A 9,209-nucleotide genomic window follows, 5' to 3' on the forward strand; every position below is an offset into this window, starting at 1 on the left:
AAACATCAGCAATCTTGGTGTTTCACTTCAAGGTGACTGGTTTGGATGACAGATTGGTAATCTTCATCGGTACCCACTGGTCTCCCCACATGGCTGTGATGACTCGAACAACCAGAATATCCCTTGGTCTCGACTTGGAGGAGCTCGGTTCCACAATGACTGTGCTGCCTGGGGACACTGGCCCGTTGCTGGGCAACCTGCCCCACACCATGTGTTCATGCTGGGGGAGCAGCGTGACAGCACTGGGCAGCCTCACGGTGCCTATCTTGCTGGGAACTTCACCACCCCTCCATCTTGTTGTGCATGACATCATATCCAAAAAATGCTCATAGTCTGGAGGTGGATGCTTGCAGCCTGTAGACAGAAGCTTGCAGTAGTCATCATTTTCTCTCATTGAGCTCATAAGGTGCTTGACAACATTGGAACCAATGATGAGCTCATCACGCTGGCCTAAAACCACCAAAACTGGTACAATGCATTTTACTCCATAGACCGTTATTGTCAGGTCATAAATACATTTGGGGTGGGACTGTTTTCCCCCACACCCAACCAGTACTATTGTGTCTGCTGACTGTGGTTCCCCTACAAGGGCTCCAGCATCTCTAAGCCGACAGTCAGCCTCTTCACTGAGAGTGCAAGCCATAGACCCGGAATCTATCATGCCCTTTCACATGACCCTGTCATTCACTGAAACCTGCGTGGAGAAAAACTCACTGAAAACTGGCACCTCTGTTGGTCCCTGTACCACCACCTTGTAGCCCTCCGGCATGACTGAACATGTGTTGGCATAAAGGAGCTCGAGGTCTGACTCATCTCTGCAGAGCGTTGTAAGTCCACCTCCCACACCGCCCCTCTCCAAGTGTGGGTGTACTAGTTTTCCGAGTGCTGGCTGCGGCTGCCTGCAGTTTCACCCCTCGGAGTCTGGCCCTGTTTAGTGCGGTCTTTTTTCCAATGTCCAGGAGCGAAGCAGGACAGACACAGATTCTCCCTTCTGCAGTGCATAAGTGTTGAATGACTGGTGTCACCACAGACACGACAGTTCCGCCCTCAAAGTGGGCCTGAGGCTGGCCGTCGTGATGGTACAGGCCCAGGAGCTGTAACCTGAATATTCTGGTGAGCCATAATCCGATCCAAAAGGCTGATCAGAGTATGCATGCCATTCACATCAAAATTCTGATTGGAGATCAGAGCTAGCTGGCCACGAACTGGTTCACAAATAGGACCAGTAGCTGGGCGAGGCGGTGCTACTGGTGCAGACTCAGAAGTGGACACGTGCTGAAGAGATGTAGGCAGCTGGGGAGGAGAAGGAGCAAGAACCGTAGGCGTACCTGGGATAAACTGGGCCGCAGTGGGTGAAAGCTGCGACGGAATGACTGAAGGTGTCATCGGGGCTGGCACTGTTCCAAATGTTGTGAATGCAGGTTGCTGGGAAGTGCATGGTGCAGGGGGGAGTTGTGACAGTGAACTGATATGCTTTGGTTCTGACTGCTCCAATCCAGGCACTGCAGCTGTCTGAGTGTGACAGATACCTCGTCTCTGCGAGGCTTGAGTGCGGGACCTGAGCTCACGCTGGAAGCTGTCAATACGATCCTGGACCTCACTTGTGGTCCACTCTTCAGCTGCCTTGAAACTGAGTCTGTTGTAGAGGACAGGGTCTGGACAGTATTTAATGAACATCATAGCCACTTCACGTCCTGGATCTTCAATACTTCAGCCCTGTCTCTGTAAACACTCATCAGCAATGTCAATGGCATTGTTCAGTCTAATCCAGTACTCCATAACTCCCTCATTTTGCTGTGGCTTGGTGTTGTAAAAGTCGGCCATCGGCATAGATAAGTAAGTCAAATCACTGAAATGTTGTTTCAGAATGTCAAAAATCAGCTCAGGGGTCTGGATGTGGTCAATAGAGTGGTTGTGGCGTAATGTAATCTTGACTACATCTTTTGCTTTTCCCCGTAGCCTAGCCAAAATCTCCTGTGACTGCTGATTTGTAGGGATGTCTCTTTTCAGTAGATAGAGCTCCACCATTTCAACCCACTCACGAACAGAACATGTATCGCTGCTGTCACCTTTGAAAACTGGTGGCTCCTTAACATCAGAATGCATGACAAGTTTAAACCCAGATAAATTCAGCTCTGGTTTCTGTTCTGATTTCTGCTCCTCAACAAAAGTCGCAGCTGGAGCGGACTCGCAAACATTCTTGTCACCCTTCAATTGGTTAACAGTAGACTGACCAATCTGATTGGCTAACTCAGAAATTAGAGTGCTTAACTCATTCTGCGGTGATGGCTGATAGGCATTCAACTCACAGGGGGGAACCTGCAGACGTGTTTAACAGAAATCAGGTGTTCTCAACCCACCCACCTTAGATGTCTGAACATCATCCCTGAAAAACCATCCTCTCCCTCGTCCCACATTGCAATATTCCTCTGCATCAGGAGGAATAGACCCACCTGAACCACTTGCTGGACGCATATTGAAATAGCACAGAAATAGCACAAAAATCTGTAACACTCTGAAATCAGAAATAACACAAAACTCCTGTGTACTGTACCAAAAAAAAATCACATCTGAATCAATACCCACGGCAGCTCCATAAACTTCAAGCTGAGCAAATTAATCCAACAGCAACTGTGTAGATATGTACATAAGGTTCCCCAAAAGGCAGAAAACAAACTTGAAAGGGATGCAGGAACTCTGCGATCGAGCTGGCGTCGATCCTTGTAGAATCCTGAAGGGTCGCGGCACCAATGTAACTGGTGTCTGTCGTTCTGCGTTGTGGATTGTAAATACAGACTCCAGGAAACAGGAAACAGGCTTCTTGATCAAAACTTCTTTATCTGTGAATGTGGACAGCGTACACGTGAGCTGCTGCACATCAGCTTTTCAGCACGTCTCTTCTCTTTCTCTGATCGTGCATGAGGGCTCTGACCAGATGTATGTGAGAAAAAACAAACTAACAAAAACCCCAAACAAAACTCAAAACACATCAATGAAAACAAACAATACATTAAAGAACATAATAAAGAAGAACTCCTGTTGTACCTGTGAATATGGACAGAGAACACGTGAGCTGCTGCACATCAGCTTTTCAGCACGTCTCTTCTCTTTCTAATAGATGAGGAAAAAAGCAAGCACGTTAGAGGAAGCTAATGCTAACTAGCGCTAGCCTCCAAGCCGCAACGTGATCCGAGAATGTGCTTCACAGACCGAACCTTAAAAAACAGAACCGTGATGGGTCCAACATAAAACAGAACCCCCCCAAAATGCCCAACGGAGCACTTAAAACACAATTAATAACTTAACAAAAATAAAACTGCGCAGGAGCGGCTGAAGCTGCAGCTTACCTCTGATCGTGCATGAGGGCTCTGACCAGAGTCGGCATGCGCAGGATACGTCACTGCGCCGGCCAGTGCACGCACACGCACAACAGTCAGAACTCATAAAGCACAATAAATGAAAGATTTTAGTGAAACTCAAATTAATAATATGTTACATCCACACAAATGAAGTTCCTAATGGATACGTGAAGTTCTTTCAATCAAATTGAATTGAATTGAAACACTTCTAGCTGAGTTCGACTCCCTCTCCTCTCTGGGTCTCCTGCTGGGTTCTTTAATGTTCTCAGCTGTTGGTTCTACCACGGAGCTGTTCTCCTCTGAGATGTCTTGATCTTCAGAGGATCAGTAGAATCAAGTGAGGCTGCTGCTCCGTCTACAGCTAAATCAGTCTGAGAGGGGCAAATGCTAATGCTAATGCTAATTGTTTTTTATTTTTTTACTTATTTACACTTTTAAACAGAGGTATTGCCCGTTGAGATGAGCCGTCTCGTTTTCGAGGGAGACCTCCACATTGGCTGAACATGAAGAGTACAGGTGCAAAGTCAGAACAACAAGAACGTCAAGACAGAAGCAACAACAAGCAGCAGAACAAACAGAACAAACAGACAGCTGCTGTCCACTGGGTCCACACATCAACGTGAACTCAGGCAGGACGGGGTCCTGGACCAGGCAGGACGGGGTCCTGGACCAGGCAGGACGGGGTTCTGGACCAGACAGGACGGGGTCCTGGACCAGGCAGGACGGGGTCCTGGACCAGGCAGGACGGGGTCCTGGACCAGGCAGGACGGGGTTCTGGACCAGACAGGACGGGGTCCTGGCCCAGGCAGGACGGGGTCCTGGATCAGGCAGGACGGGGTCCTGGACCAGGCAGGACGGGGTTCTGGACCAGGCAGGACGGGGTCCTGGACCAGGCAGGACGGGGTCCTGGACCAGGCAGGACGGGGTCCTGGACCAGGCAGGACGGGGTTCTGGACCAGGCAGGATGGGGTTCTGGACCAGGCAGGACGGGGTTCTGGACCAGGCAGGACGGGGTCCTGGACCAGACAGGACGGGGTCCTGGACCAGGCAGGACGGGGTCCTGGACCAGGCAGGACGGGGTTCTGGACCAGGCAGGACGGGGTCCTGGACCAGGCAGGACGGGGTCCTGGATCAGGCAGGGGAGGGTTCTGGACCAGGCAGGACGGGGTTCTGGACCAGGCAGGACGGGGTCCTGGATCAGGCAGGGGAGGGTTCTGGACCAGGCAGGACGGGGTCCTGGACCAGGCAGAACGGGGTCCTGGATCAGGCAGGGGACGGTTCTGGACCAGGCAGGACGGGGTCCTGGATCAGGCAGGGGAGGGTTCTGGACCAGGCAGGACGGGGTCCTGGACCAGGCAGGACGGGGTTCTGGACCAGGCAGGACGGGGTCCTGGACCAGGCAGGACGGGGTCCTGGATCAGGCAGGGGAGGGTTCTGGACCAGGCAGGACGGGGTTCTGGACCAGGCAGGACGGGGTCCTGGATCAGGCAGGGGAGGGTTCTGGACCAGGCAGGACGGGGTCCTGGACCAGGCAGGACGGGGTCCTGGATCAGGCAGGGGGCGGTTCTGGACCAGGCAGGACGGGGTCCTGGATCAGGCAGGGGAGGGTTCTGGACCAGGCAGGACGGGGTCCTGGACCAGGCAGGACGGGGTTCTGGACCAGGCAGGACGGGGTCCTGGACCAGGCAGGACGGGGTCCTGGACCAGGCAGGATGGGGTCCTGGACCAGGCAGGACGGGGTCCTGGATCAGGCAGGGGAGGGTTCTGGACCAGGCAGGACGGGGTCCTGGACCAGGCAGGGGAGGGTTCTGGACCAGGCAGGACGGGGTTCTGGACCAGGCAGGACGGGGTCCTGGATCAGGCAGGGGAGGGTTCTGGACCAGGCAGGACGGGGTCCTGGACCAGGCAGAACGGGGTCCTGGATCAGGCAGGGGACGGTTCTGGACCAGGCAGGACGGGGTCCTGGATCAGGCAGGGGAGGGTTCTGGACCAGGCAGGACGGGGTCCTGGACCAGGCAGGACGGGGTTCTGGACCAGGCAGGACGGGGTCCTGGACCAGGCAGAGCGGGGTCCTGGACCAGACAGGACGGGGTCCTGGACCAGGCAGGACGGGGTCCTGGACCAGGCAGGACGGGGTCCTGGACCAGGCAGGACGGGGTTCTGGACCAGACAGGACGGGGTCCTGGACCAGGCAGGACGGGGTCCTGGACCAGGCAGGACGGGGTTCTGGACCAGGCAGGATGGGGTCCTGGACCAGGCAGGACGGGGTCCTGGATCAGGCAGGGGAGGGTTCTGGACCAGGCAGGACGGGGTTCTGGACAAGGCAGGACGGGGTCCTGGACCAGGCAGGACGGGGTCCTGGACCAGACAGGACGGGGTCCTGGACCAGGCAGGACGGGGTCCTGGACCAGGCAGGACGGGGTTCTGGACCAGGCAGGATGGGGTCCTGGACCAGGCAGGACGGGGTCCTGGATCAGGCAGGGGAGGGTTCTGGACCAGGCAGGACGGGGTTCTGGACCAGGCAGGACGGGGTCCTGGATCAGGCAGGGGACGGTTCTGGACCAGGCAGGACGGGGTCCTGGACCAGGCAGAACGGGGTCCTGGATCAGGCAGGGGAGGGTTCTGGACCAGGCAGGACGGGGTCCTGGACCAGGCAGGACGGGGTTCTGGACCAGGCAGGACGGGGTCCTGGACCAGGCAGGACGGGGTCCTGGATCAGGCAGGGGAGGGTCTGGACCAGGCAGGACGGAGTCCTGGATCAGACAGGAAGGGGTTCTGGATGAGCTGTGATGCACCAGTAGAGCCACTCCAGTCCTGTAGGGGGCAATCAAGAACTGAAGGCAGAACCAAGGGCAGGTGGAACCAAAGCTCACAACGCCGGCCAGTAGGGGGACGGACTTCATCAGCGGACTCTGATCTGAAAGCAGGTCTGGAAATGTTTCGAGGCAGCTCAGCTGGCTGGACCGGATCCTGACCAGCCTCAGGACAGCTGGGAAAAGAGACGGGACGGGGTCTGTTGGAGAGACGGGACCGGGTTTGAGATGGGACTGGGTTTGTTGCAGAGACGGGACCGGGTCTGTTGGAGAGACGGGACCGGGTCTGTTGGAGAGATGGGACCGGGTTTGAGAAGAGACCGGGTTTGTTGCAGAGACGGGACCAGGTTTGAGACGGGACCGCGTTTATTGCAGAGACGGGACCGGGTCTGTTGGAGAGATGGGACTGGGTTTAGGACTGGGTTTGGGACAGGGTTTGGGACCGGGTTTGGGACCGGGTTTGGGACTGGGGTTGGGACTGGGTTTGGGACTGGGTTTGGGACTGGGTTTGGGACCGGGTTTGGGACTGGGGTTGGGACTGGGGTTGGGACAGGGTTTGGGACCGGGTTTGGGACCGGGTTTGGGACTGGGGTTGGGACAGGGTTTGGGACCGGGTTTGGGACTGGGTTTGGGACTGGGTTTGGGACTGGGTTTGGGACCGGGTTTGGGACCGGGTTTGGGACCGGGTTTGGGACCAGGGTTGGCACTGGGTTTGGGACCGGGTTTGGGACCGGGTTTGGGACCAGGGTTGGGACTGGGTTTGGGACCGGGTTTGGGACCGGGTTTGGGACTGGGGTTGGGACTGGGTTTGGGACTGGGTTTGGGACTGGGTTTGGGACCGGGTTTGGGACTGGGGTTGGGACTGGGGTTGGGACAGGGTTTGGGACCAGGTTTGGGACCGGGGTTGGGACCGGGGTTGGCACCGGGGTTGGGACTGGGTTTGGGACCGGGTTTGGCACTGGGTTTGGGACTGGGTTTGGGACCGGGTTTGGGACTGGGTTTGGAACCGGGTTTGGGACCGGGTTTGGGACTGGGGTTTGGGACCGGGTTTGGGACTGGGTTTGGGACTGGGTTTGGAACCGGGTTTGGGACTGGGGTTGGGACCGGGTTTGGGACTGGGTTTGGGACTGGGTTTGGAACTGGGTTTGGGACTGGGGTTGGGACTGGGGTTGGGACAGGGTTTGGGACCGGGTTTGGGACTGGGGTTGGGACCGGGTTTGGGACTGGGTTTGGGACTGGGTTTGGAACCGGGTTTGGGACTGGGGTTGGGACTGGGGTTGGGACAGGGTTTGGGACCGGGTTTGGGACTGGGGTTGGGACCGGGTTTGGGACTGGGTTTGGGACTGGGTTTGGAACCGGGTTTGGGACTGGGTTTGGGACTGGGTTTGGGACTGGGTTTGGGACCGGGTTTGGGACCGGGTTTGGGACCGGGTTTGGGACCAGGGTTGGCACTGGGTTTGGGACCGGGTTTGGGACCGGGTTTGGGACCAGGGTTGGGACTGGGTTTGGGACCGGGTTTGGGACCGGGTTTGGGACTGGGGTTGGGACTGGGTTTGGGACTGGGTTTGGGACTGGGTTTGGGACCGGGTTTGGGACTGGGGTTGGGACTGGGGTTGGGACAGGGTTTGGGACCGGGTTTGGGACCGGGGTTGGGACCAGGTTTGGGACCGGGGTTGGCACCGGGGTTGGGACTGGGTTTGGGACCGGGTTTGGCACTGGGTTTGGGACTGGGTTTGGGACCGGGTTTGGGACTGGGTTTGGAACCGGGTTTGGGACCGGGTTTGGGACTGGGGTTGGGACCGGGTTTGGGACTGGGTTTGGGACTGGGTTTGGAACCGGGTTTGGGACTGGGGTTGGGACTGGGGTTGGCGGAGGAGGAGCAGCAGGAGGAGGAGGAGGAAGAGGAGGAGGAGGAGAGGGAGGAGGAAGAGGAGGAGGAGCAGCAGGAGGAGGAGGAGGAAGAGGAGGAGGAGGAGGAGGAGGAGGAGGAAGAGGAGGAGGAGGAGGAGGAGGAGGAGGAGGAGGAGGAGGAAGAGGAGGAGCAGCAGCAGGAGGAGGAGGAGGAGGAGGAGGAGGAGGAGGAAGAGGAGGAGGAGGAGGAGGAGGAGGAGGAGCAGCAGCAGGAGGAGGAGGAGGAGGAGGAGGAGGAGGAAGAGGAGGAGCAGCAGCAGGAGGAGGAGGAGGAGGAGGAGGAGGAGGAGGAGGAGGAGGAGGAGGAGGAGGAGGAGGAGGAGCGGCGTCTGAACCTGCAGCTCCTTGGAGGTGAAGCAGGGCAGTGAGGCTGAATGAGGCTGATTTGGCCTCTCAGCAGCAGCAGAGCCAGGCCTTCAGACGGGTCCCTCTGCTGGTCCAGACCCTCCTGGTCCTGCAGCAGGTCCCTCTGCTGGTCCAGACCCTCCTGGTCCTGCAGCAGGTCCCTCTGCTGGTCCAGACCCTCCTGGTCCTGCAGCAGGTCCCTCTGCTGGTCCAGACCCTCCTGGTCCTGCAGCAGGTCCCTCTGCTGGTCCAGACTCCGGGAACCCACAGGAGCAACTCAACAACCGGTGGTGTCGATGTCCTTTCCAATAAAAACAGTTTTCACCCCGAATGTGTCTGAGTTCACTGGTTCTTGCTGTGCTTGTGTTGATTTGTGCATTTCACATTTCTTTCTCAGCAGTGGTGCTGAAAGGAGATGAAATAACTTCATTTGTAAAGGTTGTACGTGGTGTTTTGAATGTTTTACATGGTGATTATCATGAACTTCAGACAATTCTGCACTGCGACACGTTACAGTAACGGTGCTTTATGGAAACACACTTCAGTCTGACTGCTGTTGAAGAGCCAAAGGTGAGGTGGAGCCAGAGTCATGTACATGCAGGGAGAAGCCAGGACTGATTTAATATTACCCTGGTACAGCTTTAAACACAACTGTCACTAAATGCAGCCTTATAACACAATTCTCCCGTCATCAACCAGCTCTTCTTCTGAGCCGGCCTCATGGTGACAAGCATGTAGTCTCTGCGCAATTCCTAAGACTGGTTTGAAACTAAACCTTTAA

This window comes from Salarias fasciatus, unplaced genomic scaffold (assembly GCF_902148845.1).
Source record: "Salarias fasciatus unplaced genomic scaffold, fSalaFa1.1, whole genome shotgun sequence".
Taxonomy (NCBI): domain Eukaryota; kingdom Metazoa; phylum Chordata; class Actinopteri; order Blenniiformes; family Blenniidae; genus Salarias; species Salarias fasciatus.